The sequence below is a fragment of the Papaver somniferum genome, chromosome 7 (assembly GCF_003573695.1).
Source record: "Papaver somniferum cultivar HN1 chromosome 7, ASM357369v1, whole genome shotgun sequence".
In the NCBI taxonomy this organism is placed as follows: Eukaryota; Viridiplantae; Streptophyta; class Magnoliopsida; order Ranunculales; family Papaveraceae; genus Papaver; species Papaver somniferum.
Window position 1 is genome coordinate 23,953,655 of NC_039364.1, and position 17,814 is coordinate 23,971,468.

The 17,814-nt window shown below is 37.2% G+C and overlaps 1 pseudogene; it reads right to left on the minus strand.

The window, feature by feature from the left end:
• Positions 1–6,175: 6,175 nt before the first annotated feature.
• Positions 6,176–17,273, minus strand: LOC113294370 (annotated as a pseudogene).
• Between the last annotated feature and the right edge of the window lie 541 nt (positions 17,274–17,814).

Below are 17,814 nucleotides of genomic sequence, written 5' to 3' on the forward strand. Positions count from 1 at the left end.
GTTCATCATATCAAAATAGCAAGGAAAGGCAATGGAATTACATCAGAGATCTTAGTGTGACGATCCAACAGCCATGGGTCGTAATTGGTGATCTGAATCTGATTTTCCCTAATGATGAGAGAATTTCTTCTAACAGCAGGGGTAGACTCCTTTCTAATGCTTCTTCTTCAAATACTTCTTCAACAAGGGATTCCCCTTACATCAGTTTAATTCAAGAAGCAGGGTTGGATGATATGAGTTACACTGGAAGGTCTTATACTTGGTCTTCAAACATGCATGGTACTGGTGTTCGTCGATCCAGACTCGATAGGGCCCTTACAAATGCAGAATGGATCATTCATTTTCCAGATGCGAAGTTAATGCATCTTCCTCAACTAGGTTCAGACCACTGTCCCATCATGTTGGACTCCTCTTATAATGAAGGTGATAAAAGGCGTAACTGGAAATACTTTCAATGTTATGAAAGAGATGATTCTTTAAAATCTGAAGTGGGAACTTGGAATCACCAGATAAATGGTTCTCATGCATTTAGGTTGGATAGGAGACTTGTCATCACTAGAAAGTATATATCAAAATGGAATAGGGAGAAATTCAGAAATATCCAGAGTAATATCTTTCTTTTACATCAACAAATTGAAGCTATACAACAAAGCAGTCAAGATCAGGATGCAACAACTCAAGTGCAACAGTTAGAGAACAAAATTGAGCAGTGGCAGCAAATACAAAATGAGTTATGGGGGCAAAAAGCTAGAGCAAATTACTACTTAGAGATGGACAGAAATACGAAGCATCATCATGCAAATTCCAACAAAACAAGATCGAGAAATAACAACACAACACTAAAGGATGAAAAATATGAATGGTGTACCACTAGAACAGAACTAGAGAATCTGCTTACTAATTATTATGGAAATTTGCATACTACCACAAATCCTGTCAGAAATAATCAGATTTTACAGTGTATACCACAATCAATCTCAGCTGAAGACAATGTGGAACTCATGAAGGTACTAGATGAAGTAGATATTTTCAAAGCCCTAAAGGGAATGAAATCGTGGAAGGAGCCGGGCCCTGACGGATTTCCACCGGGTTTCTTTAAAACTCACTGGAGCATCGTTGGCAAAGATATTATTGATACTGTTCAACAATTTTTCCATACAGGTTTTCTACTCAAGAAGCTAAATGCAACAAATGTGTCTTTAATTCCAAAGACAAAAAATAAACAATTCCCTTCGGATTTGAGGCCAATTGCTTTATGCAATTAATCGTACAAGATAATATCCAAGATCATGTCTACAAGGATGAAGAAATTAATGCCCAATATTATCTCCCCACTTCAAGCAGCATATGTTCCCGGAAGGCAAATCACCGACAATATTCAATTAGCACAAGAGATTATTGATACCATGAAGAGCAAAAAAGAAAATATAAAGTACTTGGCTTTAAATTGGATATGGCCAAAGCCTTTGACAGGCTTGAATGGTCATTCCTAAAATGGGTTTCTCTCATGAATGGTGTCATCTTATAATGCATTGCATATCGACTACAAAGATTTCAATACTTCTCAATGGTGCTCCTTGCGATGCATATCAACCAACAAGAGGTGTACGACAAGGTGACCCCTTGTCACCCTACTTGTTCATAATTTCTATGGAAGCGTTCTCAAGGCAGTTATATCATGCCGAATCTGAAAATCTTCTAGAAGGTATTAAAATTGCACCTAATGCTCCTTCTATCTCACACTTATTTTTTGCGGATGATTGTTTACTCGTCTTGAAGGCAGATTTGCACAATGTGAATAATGTTCTAAAGATCATTGAGGACTTTGGTAATTCTTCAGGGAAAATGGTAAACTTTACCAAATCCAGTGTGCATTACATCGTACAAGTACCTCAAAGATTTCGCAAAATCTTAACAAGAAGGTTAAAAGTTCCTGTAATGCCCTCATCTGAAAAATATCTTGGTATTCCTCTCATGATTGGTAAGAAGAAAAAATAGTGCTTTTCTCAATTGTATGATAGAGTTAAAGGTAAAATTTCTTCTTGGGATGGAAAATCTATGTCTCAGTGTGGAAAATCGTTAATGGTTAGAACTGTTATAAACACAATCCCTTCTTATTCCATGAGCTGCTTTCAGATTCCAGTGGAGATTATTAACAAAATAGAGTCAGCGCAGAGAGATTTTTGGTGGTGTTTCGAAGATAAAGGGGTACATATGTGACTTCCTGGAAAAGTTTGATTCTACACAAAGACTATGGTGTCCAAGGCTTTAGAGACCTAAAAATCTTAAACAAAGCTTTATTGGTCAGAGCAGCCTGGAGAATATGCACCAACAAAAATACGCATTGGAGAGAAAGCCTTACAAGCAAAATACTTCTCTTATTCTAGTCTACTTCATGCAACTGTCAAAACTAATTGCTCATGGTCCTGGAATGGTATTCAAAAGTATATTGATTTCATTAAACAAAATAGTCAATGGAGGCTAGGGAAAGCTGATAAGATCAAAATCTGGCTTGATATTTGGGTTTTAGGCTTGGATGTTCCACCAATACCTAGAGAAGGAGTTGAACATAGTGAGTCTTATGTTTGGGTTCGGGATCTGATGCATCAGGATGGATTGAATTGGAATAGTGATCTGATAACATATCTCTTTGATGAACAAACTGCAGGTCTCATATTGGGCATGAGGATTTCTACTTCTGCTGAGGACAAGTTAGTTTGGAAACTAACTAAAAATGGTGTTTTTTCTCTTAAATCATCATACAAAAAACTGTATGATTTCAGTGCAGGAGCTACACAGATGTCTTCTATTATTCAACACACTGAAATTCGCTGGAAGACGTTCTGGAGTATACAAACTTGGCCGAGGATAAAACACTTTTTTTGGAAGTGTTTTATTGATATTTTGCCTACAAACGAAAGATTGTCTTGGGAATGTCATTACATTAATCGAAAATGTCCTCTATGCAATCAATATGATGAAACTACAATGCACGTCTTATTCTCATGCCCTTTTCTAGGGCTGTTTGGATGCTGGTTCTTGGGGGCTCTTTAGTTCTCTCAGGAGTGCATAATAATGTTGCTGAAGTTTTTGAAGACTGGCTGCAGAGGGATCATCAACATCTTCTTCCTGATGACTGGTTAAATACGGCTATGGTGGTAACCTGGACTATATGGAACACCAGATGTGATGTTCATTTCCAAAATCTAAAGATCGAACTGCAAACTATTTCTAAGAAGGCTTTGAGTTTTTCCAGCTACTTAGGAAAACTGTATAGTCAACAGCTGCACCATAACTTGATAGTTCCGTCTACCAACCCTATAGAACATTCATGGAAACCACCATATTCTCCCTTTATGAAAATCAATTGTGATGCCTCTTATGATTTAAACAGTGGGCTAACATCTATTGCTCTCATTCTTCGTGATGATGCAGGTCATTGGAGGGGTGGACTCTCAAAGTGCTATGCAGGAGTAAAAAGCTCTGAACAAGCAGAATGTTTAGCCTTCTTGGATGCAGTTAGATGGGGAGAGGAATTACAGATTTCTCAAGTCATTGTTAAGACTGATTTGCTGGCAATCGAAAGCTTCATCAACAATGCTGCTGCAGTTATTTCTTGGGAGACTGAACCTATTCTTCTTGATGCGATGAAAAACTGAGTTCTTTTCATAGTTGGAAGTGTTTATTTGTCCGTAGAGAATGTAATAAAACAGCTGATACACTTGCTAAATATAGCAGACAACATAATATCTCCAGGGTCTGGTTAGATAGTCCCCCTGATATTATCGAGTCTTACTTATTTTTAGACTTTCCCTCCATTTCAAGTTAATAAAATTCCTTCTTTTGCATCAAAAAAAAAATGCAGTGAGGTGTTCAAATCTGGACTAGGTCCCGGGGTTTTTCTGCATTTGAGGTTTCCTCATTAACAAAACTTCTGGTGTCTGTGTTATTTCTTTTCTGCATTATATTTGTTTATGTAATTGAAATATCACAGGTTGTGCGTAGTTCAATCAATTGGTAAATCCGACCTTTGTTTGTTGGATAGCAATTGATTGACACTTGGACATTGGTCTTTGGTACCGTCCAAGTTATTTCTCATATCAATCGGGATCACATATTTCTATATGTTCGATTGTAGATTGTATTGAGAAATTGAGATATAACTCTTTGATATATTTCTTGGTTGAGCTCGCTTTATTAGATGGTGCTCTCAGAATTATATTGGAGGTAGTCCATACAGATTGCCGAACGAAATATTGGGTGTGTTTGTTATACCCCCACTTTTCAGACTTGTTTAAAGTCATTTAAATTCTTTGAAACTCCATGTTATTGGATTAAGATTTCATAAGAGTCACTCCAATACTCTTGTTATTCAAAAGGGAAATGAAAGTCATTGATTTGTTTTTTAGCTAATGACAACAAAAAGATGCTAATTAGTGGAGAGATAGCATATCAAATAAAAAAAATGAAAACTTAATCATATGACAATAGTGAGATTTATTTTGACGAACACATATTTTGCTAGGTATTATTGGTACTTTTATTAACATTATAACGTGCATAATAAAAAAAAATCAGTAGATGTTTTGAATTTTCTTAGATACTATACATACATTTTCTCTCTACAAATCACAAATACTCTTTACAAATCTTTTTTTTTTGTCTCTACAAGTTATAAAGACTCTCTAAAATACTCTCAGAGAATCACTAGAAATCTCTTGATTTTCAGAGAATCTCCGAGAGCCACTCAAATAAAAAATCTATGAAAGTCTATATAAATATCATTTGACTCCCCCCTGTTAGTGAAAAAAACTATTTTAAAGCTTATAATTGACCTAGCTTGGACATGTAGGCTCGCTCGCAAGCTTGCATTCTTTGTAGCCTTGCAAATGGGACAACTATCTAGCTTGGAATCACATTCTTTTTCAAAGCTAGACAGACACTGAAACCTCAATCTTTTCATAAACCTCCTTGACTTTTTGGGTGGTTTCATTTTTCCTTTGCATCTACTAAATTTATTTTTTTATCAACTTGATCCTGATTAAATTTATTTTTTTATCAACTTGATCCTGATTGTCTTTTCTTCCACAACACCACACTTGAGCATTGTCATGTAAACCTTCAATTACTGATTTATCGCCATCACCAAATCCTTATTTATTCTTATGATTCACCTCCATCTTCTCAACTTGGTATTGCAATTATCGAATATGGAAAATGTAAAGAGTGGTGTGACATTTTCATCCAGAAACGGTTGCAAATATCGATGAATATTCAGCGTAATGGTCTGAATACAACACAAAACAGTATCATAGACCACCCATCTTTGGGGATCGACCAAAAAATTATTATTTTAGTGCCAATAAAAATATTTACGTGGCTTTGTTATCAAAATTTATTATTTTAATCCAAACTTATAATTATTTGGATTATAAATATCTAAGATTTTCATGGTTACATGTTGATTATTTAAATCAACATGACCAAAAATTATTTCGTCTCATGTCGGCACGGGTTATTAAAAACTGACAAAGAGTCAAATCTTCTTACTTAACATATACTTATAAGTTTAGAGTTATCTGAAATTAGAAGTTATTCCGGATATCCATTTACTCACGCGTACAAAAAACTTTTTTAGGCGCCTCCAAAATGAAATCCAGGTTCTACCACCGGCAGAAGCTGCAACAGTTTCTAAATTTCGGGCACAAGGTCTCCATATAGTTTCATTGCCCAAATCCATAAGAGCAATGCCCTTAGCTTTCAAGTCTTCCCTAATTTGGTCACTTTTCTCAAATTCACTGTTTCTCCTTGTCTGGGTCCTAAGGCTTAGTCCTATGGGCTAGATATCTAGCTGCTAGATTGGCCATCCACGTCAGCATGGGAAACCTCCTAAGTTCTATGGGATGGCTAATCTAGCAGCTAGATTAGCAGCGGGACCAGTCGAACGGTTCAGCGCTTTAAATCTCAGCCGTTAGATCAGAAAATTTTCTCCCAGCGCTGAATGGTTCAGCGTTTAGACCACTTTTTGAGCGCCGAACGGTTCGGCGTTTCAATCTCGCTGATAGTTGAACTGCGAGCAGTTGCTAGGAGAGAGAACTATCAACTAGCAGTATAAAAAAATTCCCACACTTTTTTCATGATTTGCAACACTTTTTGGCCAATCTAACAGTTCAATCTAGCCCATAGGGGTTAGCCTAAGTTCTATTTGTTGCAACACATCTTCTGCAGTCAAATTTGCTCTCGTCAAAGCCTTAGCTTTCAGTTGTTCCAGAACCTGTATGCAACACCATATAGGTAGTAAAGAAAAATGACAGAATTTATTTTGATTGTTTTAAACTTCCAGTGGAATGTTCCTTGCAAGGGAGATAAATGGACTATCAATGGCGTAAGACAACTTACCTCTGAATAGGATAAAGATGACAGTAGTCCAAGAGTATCTAGAACCATCTTCACTTCTTTCTCCATTTCAGCAAGGGACAGGAACAACGATTGCTGTTGTTGCTTTACCCGGAAATGCACACAATTTATGACTCAGCCAAGAAGTAGGAATACACGGAACACCAATGCGAAACTAAGGTGGACAACTATTGAACCAGGTGAAGTTTACCATACTGGTGTTTCTTACTTAGAAACTACCCAACAAGCATCTTGTTACACAAGGCGAAGGGCAATGTCACTACAAAACAGAAGGGCTCTTGGGACGGTCAAAAAACGTCCCAAGAGAACAAAAAACCGTCCCAAGAGGTATTAGGGACGGTTTATGTACCGTCCCCTGTTCCACCGTTACTAATACTATTTGGCCATGTTTTATTTTTGGGACGGACATATTTTAGCCTTGATTTAAATATTTTATGACTATTAGGGACGGTCAGGCCATCACCGTCCCAATTATCTTTCTTTAGGGACGATTTTTTCAAAACAGCCGTCCCTAAAAGCTACTTGTTTTGTAGTGTGTTCAGTTAGCATAGGCACAATCTAAATCACTTTAGGCAGCAAGACTCACAATATAGATAAGTGCAGGTTGCAGTGAAGGTGTAGTTTTGTGAACGAGATATGATACATTGTGTTTTAGAACAGGAATAATAAGTACCCCATAACATGCATTTAAGAAATTTCAGGAAATACCTTCTTGAGCTTGTTCAATGAACTGTTCGTGAGCTTCAAAATTTCCTGAAGAGCACCATTCAAGAAATCTTGAGTGTGGAGATCATCTGACATTTTAGCGTAGAAATCATTCTTCAATTTATTGATGCACTCCTGGGCATCGAGAGTTATTCGAATATTTTTTCCCTTTCGTACTGATCCCTCGGGATTTTTCTCTCGAAATTGAAATAAGGCCTCTTCACAGTCCAGCAAAGTCTAAAACACATGACCAACAGTTCAGGAATATATTATTACACATGTATCCACTAATACACATCATGTGTGATAGACAGCAAGAAGATGACACATGCAAGAAGCACTTATGCAGCACCTAGATGATCTAATCCATCGAATTATCATGAAAGTAAAATAAAAATAAAGAATAAAATTAAACTAAAACTAAAACTATCAAAGTATATACAGCTGCATCTTGGGCTATCGTAAGGAATGACATAGCTTTTATTGTACTAGTGAAACAATCAAGGAAGTTTCAATAACTGATTCACCGGGAGCAGTCAAAGAAAGATTGCAGATTTACTAAATGCATGCATGTCATTTCTCTCCATCAATTTATCTGAAAACTCAATGCTAAGCTTATCCATACAATGTAGACATAATGCCTTAAAAATTCACTATTTACCTGATACAAGTAGAAAACAGTATCAGACGCAATTTCTAGCTGATTTAGTGAGTAACTGACAGACGACCGATAGTGCGTACTCATCATGAAATATCTCAATGCCAATGGATGATACGATGTGGTGACCTACAAGGGAAATGGGAAAACAGTAAGTGGGAAAACAAAAAAAATAAATAGGGTTAAAATGGGAAAACAGTAAGTGGCTTGCCTCACGAATAGTAAAAAAGTTTCCAAGGGACTTGGACATTTTCTCCTTGTTCACATTGACAAAACCATTATGCATCCAATATTTAATCTCACAAGTGTTAGGTCGGGCAGCGCAACTCTGAGGAAGTTCATTCTCGTGATGTGGGAATATCAGATCCATTCCTCCACCATGAATATCAAAGGAGGAAGTCAGATAACGGTCACTCATGGCACTGCACTCTATGTGCCACCCAGGTCTGCCAGGTCCCCAAGGACTTTCCCAGCTAATCTCTCCCGGCTTTGCAGCCTGCAAGCACACGAAGACAATAAGACACCAAAAAGAGAACAACCATAAGCATGCTAAGCGGGTGTTCTCTCACCTTCCATAATGCAAACTCATTTTCATTTCGTTTTCTTGAAGTTAAACTGTCTTGAGTTCTTCCACCTCCACCAGCTAGATTGTCTTCTAATTTTCTCCCAGATAGCCGGCCATAAGCGGGAAATTTGTCAACCGAAAAATAGACATCTCCATCAGCAGTGTAGGCACAATCATTTTGTAAAATCTGCCAGAAAGAAGCAGGACAAATTTCAGCTTACATGCCTAAAACCCCTGCATAAAAATAAGGGACGTGAACCAAAGAGTAGGGCTTCAATAAGATGCCCCCTCTTGATTTGTTATCCTCAAAAAAAAATTCAAAGAACAACAGAACAAGTAATGGTGGTATCAGCACACGAGATTTCATTGTTTCTCAAGGTAGTAACAAGATAAGCAGATGACAAATAGCTTTAGATGAGCAAACAAAACCAAAAAAAAAGAAGCAATGAAGCATATTTTTAATGTTCACACTTTCTGGCAAGCCATTCTACCAACAAATCTGAAAGATACTGTTGGAAATATGGGCACCCATTGTGTATGTGCATGCCCAAAGTTCATTTTGGGTGGATGAGTAAAGTCATATGCTTGACTTTATCAAAGGGAAAATCCTTCTCCAACTAACCAAGTCATGGTGAAACATGTGTCTTGTTTATTGCCACCATGTATTTGCATGAAGCTAACAAGTGTTTGATCACTTACTCCATGTGTTTACTCCATGCTAAAAAAGTGTTAGAACTTGCTCCAAGTGTTTGGTTCTTCCTTGACACTTGCCAAGAGAGGATACTTGAAGTTTGAGTATAAATAGGCTTCTAGTTTCATTTGTTGAAACAAGAATAAGAAGTAGAAAATACTACAACTCAATATTAGTGAGTTTAGCTAGAGATAAACCAAGTATGGAGATTAAGCTAGAGAGTTCCATGTGAGCACTCAAGTTAGTGAGCAAGTCTTCTAGTATTCAAACATTAGTGTGAAGAACACCCAAATCCCTTAGTGTCTTTTAGAGAGAAAATTGAAGTTCTATACGGTATTTAGTTTGTGGAAATATAGTTTGTGCTCAATTTTGTGGCACCTACTCACCGCCGAGTTTGGAGGTTCAAGAACGTGGAACGCAAGTGATCCGTTGGTTCGACGTCATCCTCATTTGGAGCGATTAAAAGGTACGAACTAATAACCCGCTTCCGCATTTGATTTGTTCAACTTACATATATTAGTTATATATGACCAACATTGGCATCAGAGCCTTTTATGCGTTTTCGTTATTTTTTGAACCATGGACTAAACGGCCATTCCTTGAAAGGACTATGACCTAAAATTAATTATATGGAGCCATCACCTTTGTGGTTCAATGTGTTCCAATTTCTGGTCTCACATCGACCATCCAATGGATCATGGACTAAACGGCCTCTGCCCGAAAGGACTACGACCTTAAATTAATTATATGGAATCATCACCTTTGTGGTTGATTTAATTAATTTCATATAAATACAACATGCATGATATTAATTTTTTTTAATATGATTAATTTGTTGAATCATGTTGTTAGTGTCTTGCTCAACAAAAATACTTAGTGTATGTGTTTGCGAAAATATATATTACTCTGTGTATTTTCAGAATTTTAGAAAAATCTAAAAGTAGATTTTTTTTAACTTCTGAAACGGGGCATATTTTTATTTTATTTTTCATTAGTTGAAAAAATAATTTACTTGATTTATTTTCATTAGTTGAAAATAATTTCAATAATATATGTTAAAGAAATAGTGCATATTTTTGCTTTATTTTCGTTAGTTGAAAATAATTCGTGAGCGAGATATTTTGAAAATTAGTAGCAAGAAACTCCTGATTCTGTGTCCGTTTTCCACATGATGTACTTTGTTTTATATGTAGCTTATTTATCTCTGTTGATAGATAACTAATCATCATATGTTGGTTGATTTTAAGTGGTTTTATTGGCTTAAGTTATGTGCTTTACCAATATTTATTAGTCCAAATTAATTGATAGAGGTTATATTAAAATGCATATTTGGGTGATGATTATGAGCCTAGCGAAATTTTCGATCTCGAATTTGTGTGTAGATATGATTTTTATCAATTAGATTTTGAGACAATATAGTGAGTGTACACATAATAAGAATGTCCAACTTTGTGCAACAAACGTGTAGAAATGGCTAGCAACAATGTGATTGCTGATCTCAATAAGGGTGACAAACTTGATGGAAAGAACTATGATGTGTGGCGTAGAAAAATCCGATACTTGTTGGATGAAGGAGGAAAAATGGAACTCCTAACAAATGAAATGGTCTGACCCGCAGAGGGTCATACTGCCTAACACCGTCGTGATCTTGAAGCCTACGAAACTTGGGTTAAGAAAGATCGTAGTGCACGCCACACTATGTTGAGTAGCATACACAATGATTTTATTGGAGAATATGAGGATTTTCCTACTTCCAAGCAAATGTGGGACCAGCTAAAATTTGACTTTGGTGGTACGTCCACCACTAGACTTCGCAGCTTAGTGCTGAAATTTGAGGTCTAACGAAAGGATCCCAAGTATTCAATGACAGAACATATAAGAAGGATATCGTCAATGATTCGTGAGTTGAAATCTGTTGGGAATGTTCTAAGTTATGAACAACAAGTTTTAGCTGTGATAAGGTCATTTCCTGATTCTTGGGTGCATATGAAGCAAATTCTGACTCATAATGAAAGCATCAAGAATTTCTCTGACATCTCTCGACACGTTGAGCTTGAAGCTGAGCGCCAAGAGGCGACATGTGTGTCTACCTTGTATGCTCAATGTGAGCGCAAACCACAAGGGAAGCGCAAGAAAAATAGCCAAAGGGATGATGAAAAGGCAGAAAAACCAGCTAAGCGCCGTCGTGGAAAGCGTGGTGGAAAAAGAGACAAATCTAAGATGAAATGCTATAACTGTGGAAACAAAGGACACTTTGGCTGTGAGTGCACTGAGCCGAAAAAGGTACTTTTTTAATTTAACTCTGTTTACACATCTGTGTGTTCACATATAATGGTTGCTCACTCTCTCCCTGAATGGATTGTAGATACGGGAGCAACAAAACATGTAGCTCGAGATCGAGCGGGGTTCGTAGATTATCGACGTATTTCACGTGGTACATATAGAGTTTATATGGGAAATGGAACATGTGAGGATGCTATGGGAATTGGCCCATATCAGCTCTCTATGCGCTCTGGACGCATTTTAACGCTTCACGATGTGTTATACGTACCAGAAATTCATCATAATCTACTTTCAGTTATTTCTCTTCTTAGTTTAGGATACTCTTTTAAAATAGTATACGGTAGGTTGGACATCTTATTTTATGATACTTTGTTTGGACATGGTTATTTATGTAATGATTTCTTTAAATTAGACTTGTTTAATTTTATTTCTTCTGAGACTTTAGTGTCTGATGCTAGTAGTAGTAGTGTTATTGACTGTGTGAATTGGCATGCTACACTAGGAAATATCGGGCAAGATAGGATGACTCGGTTAGCTCGAGAAGGCCATCTAGGCTCACTCGCTAAAGTTTCCTTAACCGTGTGTGAACCTTGTCTAGAAAGAAAAGCTTGTAGAAAATCTTTTGGTAAGGCCAAACATGCTGCTCAACCTCTTGAGCTAGTACATTCTGATATTTGTGGACCTATGAATGTTAAAGATAGACATGGTTATTCTTATTTTCTCACATTTATTGATGATTATACGCGATTTGTTTATGTATATTTGATTGCTCACCGCTACGAACCCTTGGATTGTTTCAAGCGCTTTGTTGCAGAAGTTGAGAATCAAACTGGGAAGAGTTTGAAGACTCTCCGTACTGACCGTGGACGCGAATATTTATCCGATATGTTCAGGGAATTTTGTGAGACTAAGGGAATAACTAGACATCTTACTATTCCAAATACTCTGCAACAAAATGGTGTTTCAGAGAGAAGGAATAGGACATTATTAGATATGGTTAGATCAATGATGGTGCAAGCCAACCTCCCAATATCTTTCAGGGGGGATGTTATTATGACTGCGACCTACATTTTGAATCGTGTCCCAACTCAAGCGGTTTCTTCTATGCCATATGAACTTTGGAAAGGCGAAAAACCTAATTTAGGTAATTTGCGCCCATGGGGTTCAGCTGGTTATGTTCACAACGCTTCTCATGTGTATGGAAATCTAGGTCCTAGAGCAAGAAAGCTTGTCTTTATAAGATATTCTGATTGCTCAAAAGGATATGTGATGTATGGTGAACATCCAAGTGGAGGGATGACTGATATAGAGTCCAGAGATATTGTTTTCATTGAAAATGATTTTCCTCGAATCAGTGACATTAACAAAAACTTGGAACTCTTTGAAATAGAAGAGAGTGAAGATATCTTACCATCTTCGAGCGAAGGTAGAGAATTAGTTTCTCATCCTATAATCACTGATAGTGGGAGTGAACCGCTAGAGACACGAGTTTTTGAACCACGCAGAAGTGAGCGTGTAAAAGTACCCCGTCGTCACTTTGAGATTGAAGGGGGAATATTAATGTATGCTGCAAGTATTGAAGATGAGCCTACTTCTTTTAGAGAAGCCATCTCTTCAGTTGATTGCAATAAATGGATTTTTGCAATGCAAGAGGAAATTAAATCAATGGATAAGAATGACATTTTGGAGTTGGTTGATCTTCCACCTGGGCGAAAGGCTATTGGAAACAAATGGGTCTTTAAAATTAAACGCAAGGCGGATGGTTCAATCGAAAAATACAAAGATCATCTAGTGGAAAAAGGATATACTCAACAAGAGGATATTGACTATGAGGAAACCTTCTCTCCTGTGGTAAGGTTTGCCTCAATTCGCCTCGTCCTTGCTATTGTTGCATATTGGGATTTAGAATTGTTCCAGATGGATGTTAAAACTGCATTCCTTAACGGGGAACTAGACGAGGAGATTTACATGTCTCAACCAACGGGTTTTGAGGTCAAAGGACAAGAGCGCAAAGTTTGTCGTCTCAAACGTTCCATTTATGGCCTTAAACAATCGTCTAGACAATGGTATATGCGTTTCCATCAATCTATCACCTCTGCTGGTTATGAAATGATTGAGGAAGACCATTGTGTGTACATAAAACGATCCCGGGAAAGCATTCTTATCCTAGCCTTGTATGTCGATGACATTCTATTAGTGGGTAATGGTCTAGAAGGAATTGTCGTCACTAAGAAGTGGCTGTCCTCTAATTTTGAAATGACGGACATGGGTGAAGCTAATTATGTATTAGGTGTTAAGATCACGCGAGACCGCTCAAGAAAGACTCTTTGTTTGTCTCAAGAGACTTACATAAAAAAGATACTTAAGCGCTTTCGAATGCATGATTGCAAACCCATTGACACTCCTATGGACAAAGCATGTGTCCTAAGTAACGACCAATGCCCTAAGAATGAAGAAGAAAAGAAATACATGTCCAATGTACCATATGCATCCGCGGTTGGGTGTCTTATGTACGCTATGTAGTGTACTAGACCCGACATCAGTTTTGTAGTAGGGATGGTAATTCGTTACCAAAGTAACCCTGGACCAGATCATTGGGAAGCAGTTAAAAGGATATTTCGTTATCTTAAAGGGACTGCTAATGTCCCTATTTGTTACCATGGTGAAGACATTAGACTCAGGGGATTTAGCGATGCCGATTGGAGCAACGATAGAGATGAGTTTAAATCCGCTTCAGGATATGTTTTTAAACTTGGAAGTGGTGCAATCACTTGGTGTAGTCAGAAACAAAAGTGTATTGCTCTATCTATAATGGAAGCAGAGTATGTTGCACTTGCGGAAGCCGTCCAAGAAGCTGTCTGGTTGAGGAGATTTCTTAAGAGACTCGGTGTCTCGGAACACGCAAAAGAAGCGGTGTTGCTTCACAGTGATAGCACATCATCTTTAGCATATGTGAAAGATCCTAAATACCGTGGAAAAACCAAACATATTGGTAGAAGATTCCACTTTATACGCGATATGGTTGCACGAAGAAAGGTTGTTCTTAGACATATCTCCACAAATAGAATGTTTGATGACCCTTTGACTAATCCCATTCCGAAAATTGCTTTTCAATCTCACGTAGAGAACATGGGATTAAACAGGATTTGATATGTAGAACATGTGATAATGACATTATTATTATAAGTATTAATGCTTTCTTAAATGAATATGTTTTTATAGAAATCATATACTTTTGATGTGTACACGGATATTAAAGTTGTCAGCAGGCAAGAATCGGCCTACTCACACAGGTGATTCGCCTTGGCGCTTAGAATAGCGAGCAAGATGAGACAAAGAAGAGACGTTTTCCGGAATATATGTTTTTCAGAAAACCACGTGCTCTTAATGGCAAACTTTTCTATACAACTAGAAGTCGCCTTAATATGTTTAAGATGAGATCTTACAAATATATCGATCATTAAATGTATCCACCATTTAATGAAACCTGTTATACAGCCAGATGTGATTTTCTGAACAGTTACTATGTGAATGACTGTTGGAATAGAAAGTCAAGTTAGGCGCTTAAATGACGACTAGACTAAGATCTGTATGGCGTATGCTTTTTATGCTGGACATGCCCATTTGAGTGGGAGAAACGCCATAACATACACTTTGTGATGTATGTGCTAAGTCGATCGATTGTGAGAGCGATGAATGATTCCCTGCTTCATTGCTGTGTGAGCCACTGGATTAATATCCAATTCATTTACCCCTTTGACTTGAGTTTATGTCATTAAGAGGATACTTAATGATGCTACTTTAGCATGTTTTCTAATACGATGCAACTTCCCGTATGATGATACATGTCGAGGAAAGTTGTTAAGTTGAATTGGAACGATATGAATTTCTTGGAAGCAAATTTGATGATACACCATGAATTGTGACTCATAGCTGGCCAACGTTTTTCGTCTGTCGAAAATCATGAGTACAATTGATAAAATGTACATGGGTGCAATACTGCTTGCTAGAGGGATTAAGAGTATTGTGTCGGGTGCAGTCAAATTATCTGAGGTAATGAGATACGAACATTCTTTGTGAAGGGTTGATGTCTCCATGCTGACTCGTAATGAGGTTCTAGTATGGAGCTCCCAAAATGAAGGTATCTCGGCGGTCGCACAAACTATTTACTAATATGAACATTTTTCTCTTAGGACTTTGATTGGGAAGCATGCTGGCGTTACACACACTATGTGTGAGTGGGAGATGTTGGAAATATGGGCACCCATTGTGTATGTGCATGCCCAAAGTCCATCTTGGGTGGATGAGTAAAGTCATATGCTTGACTTTATCAAAGGAAAAATCCTTCTCCAACTAACCAAGCCATGGTGAAACATGTGTCTTGTTTCTTGCCACCATGTATTTGCATGAAGCTAACAAGTGTTTGATCACTTACTCCATGTGTTTACTCCATGCTAAAAAAGTGTTAGAACTTGCTCCAAGTGTTTGGTTCTTCCTTGACACTTGCCAAGAGAGGATACTTGAAGTTTGAGTATAAATAGGCTTCTAGTTTCATTTGTTAAAACAAGAATAAGAAGTAGAAAAATACTACAACTCAATATTAGTGAGTTTAGTTAGAGATAAACCAAATATGGAGATTAATCTAGAGAGTTCTATGTGAGCACTCAAGTTAGTGACCAAGTCTTCTAGTATTCAAATATTAGTTGTGAAGAACACCCAAATCCCTTAGTGTCTTTTAGAGAGAAAATTGAAGTTCTATACGGTATTTAGTTTGTGAAAATATAGTTTGTGTTCAATTTTGTGGCACCTACTCACCGCCGAGTTTGGAGGTTCAAGAACGTGAAACGCAAGTGATCCGTTGGTTCAACGTCATCCTCATTTGGAGCGATTACAAGGAACAAACTAATAACCGGCTTCCGCATTTGATTTGTTCAACTTACATATATATTAGTTATATATGACCAACAGATACAAAACAAAGCATAAGGGGGATTAGAGTATCTCAGCTATCATTCGACTATGTTTTCAGAAACACAGGGTTGTTCTGTAGGAACAAGGACGTTAAGATCGCTCATGTCCCTAAGATATTCATCACAAAAGCGTTTACTCAGATCCATGGTTCCTCCCCTACTTCCTTAGCTCGTTTAATTATCTGCAAAGACACAGACATCAGTTGGATATTAGACTTCAATTTCAGAATGTAAACACATATGTAACACACTGCATCCCAAAGAAAGATGTTCTTTTTCCAATCATGTGAAAGAGCAGAAGAAGAAAATAGATACTCTAAAAAACATGCTCACCTTGTCATCAACATCAGTGAAGTTGCGTACATATGTAACTTCATTGCCCAGATGCTTTAGGTATCTGCTCGAATGGCAGCAAAATTAAACATGATCATCATCTTTCAATGTAAATTGACATGAATGATTGCATTGCAATTTCAGTGTGAAATCAACTAAGAAAAAAAAAGTTGGCGTTTAGTTTCAAGCCCACAGGGCAACTGGATGCTCTTTAAGGGGATATGACTAGGATAAGAAAAAACCTTACTGCACTATAAACAAAAAACCCCTTCTGTAAAAAAAAAAATCCACTATTTGTTCCCGTTATTATTGTAAATAGATCTACTAAACATTCCCACACGAAACTGCAAATTGATCGTTTAAGCTATTCAAGCATTCTAGATAAAAGAGTATATCACTTTTCCGCGCAGCAAACAAACCAAAACCCTTTTCTTCAAACCAAAGGGAAAGACAGAGCAAAAAAAAAAGAAGATGAGAATTATACCTATAAAGGACATCAAAAGCAATGTATGCACGAGCATGACCGATATGACTGAGATCATAAGCTGTAACACCACACACATACATCCCAACTTTCCCTGGTTCTTTAGGAACGAAGATCTCCTTTAGCTTAGTCATGCTATTGTACAACTGAAACTCACGTATCGCCATTGATAACAATCGTTTCAGATTTCTGCAAAACCGTAATTTGAAACTACACAGTGATCAATTCCAGACCAATTGTGAAAAGAGTTTCACAGCGTTTTTCTTCTCAGTGTTTTTCTAGTATTCATATAGATTTTCTAAGTAATGGAAACTCCCCTATGTAATCATCTAAAAATAGAACTCTGATACGGACACGCGTCTTAATACGGCAAGACACGGCATGGTTACCCAAAATATATAAATTGATATTTAAAAAAATTAAAATTCCCAAAATATAGGAGTTTGACTTGAATATTATCTGTCAAGATATATCTATCAGTTTATATTAGTAAAGTAAAATATTTACTTCTCTGCGAGAAGATTTACTTGAAGATATTTTCGTAAGGGTGAGAACTGAGAAGCTTTTACCTCTAAATTTTCTTGTTCTACAGTTTACAGCTACATCTAAGAGCGTCCACAGTGGTACGATCATAACCAAAGATCAAAGACCAAAACAAACGATTAAATTTGAGTTTAGTCTGGTGTGTGACGTTACGGGTGAAAGACT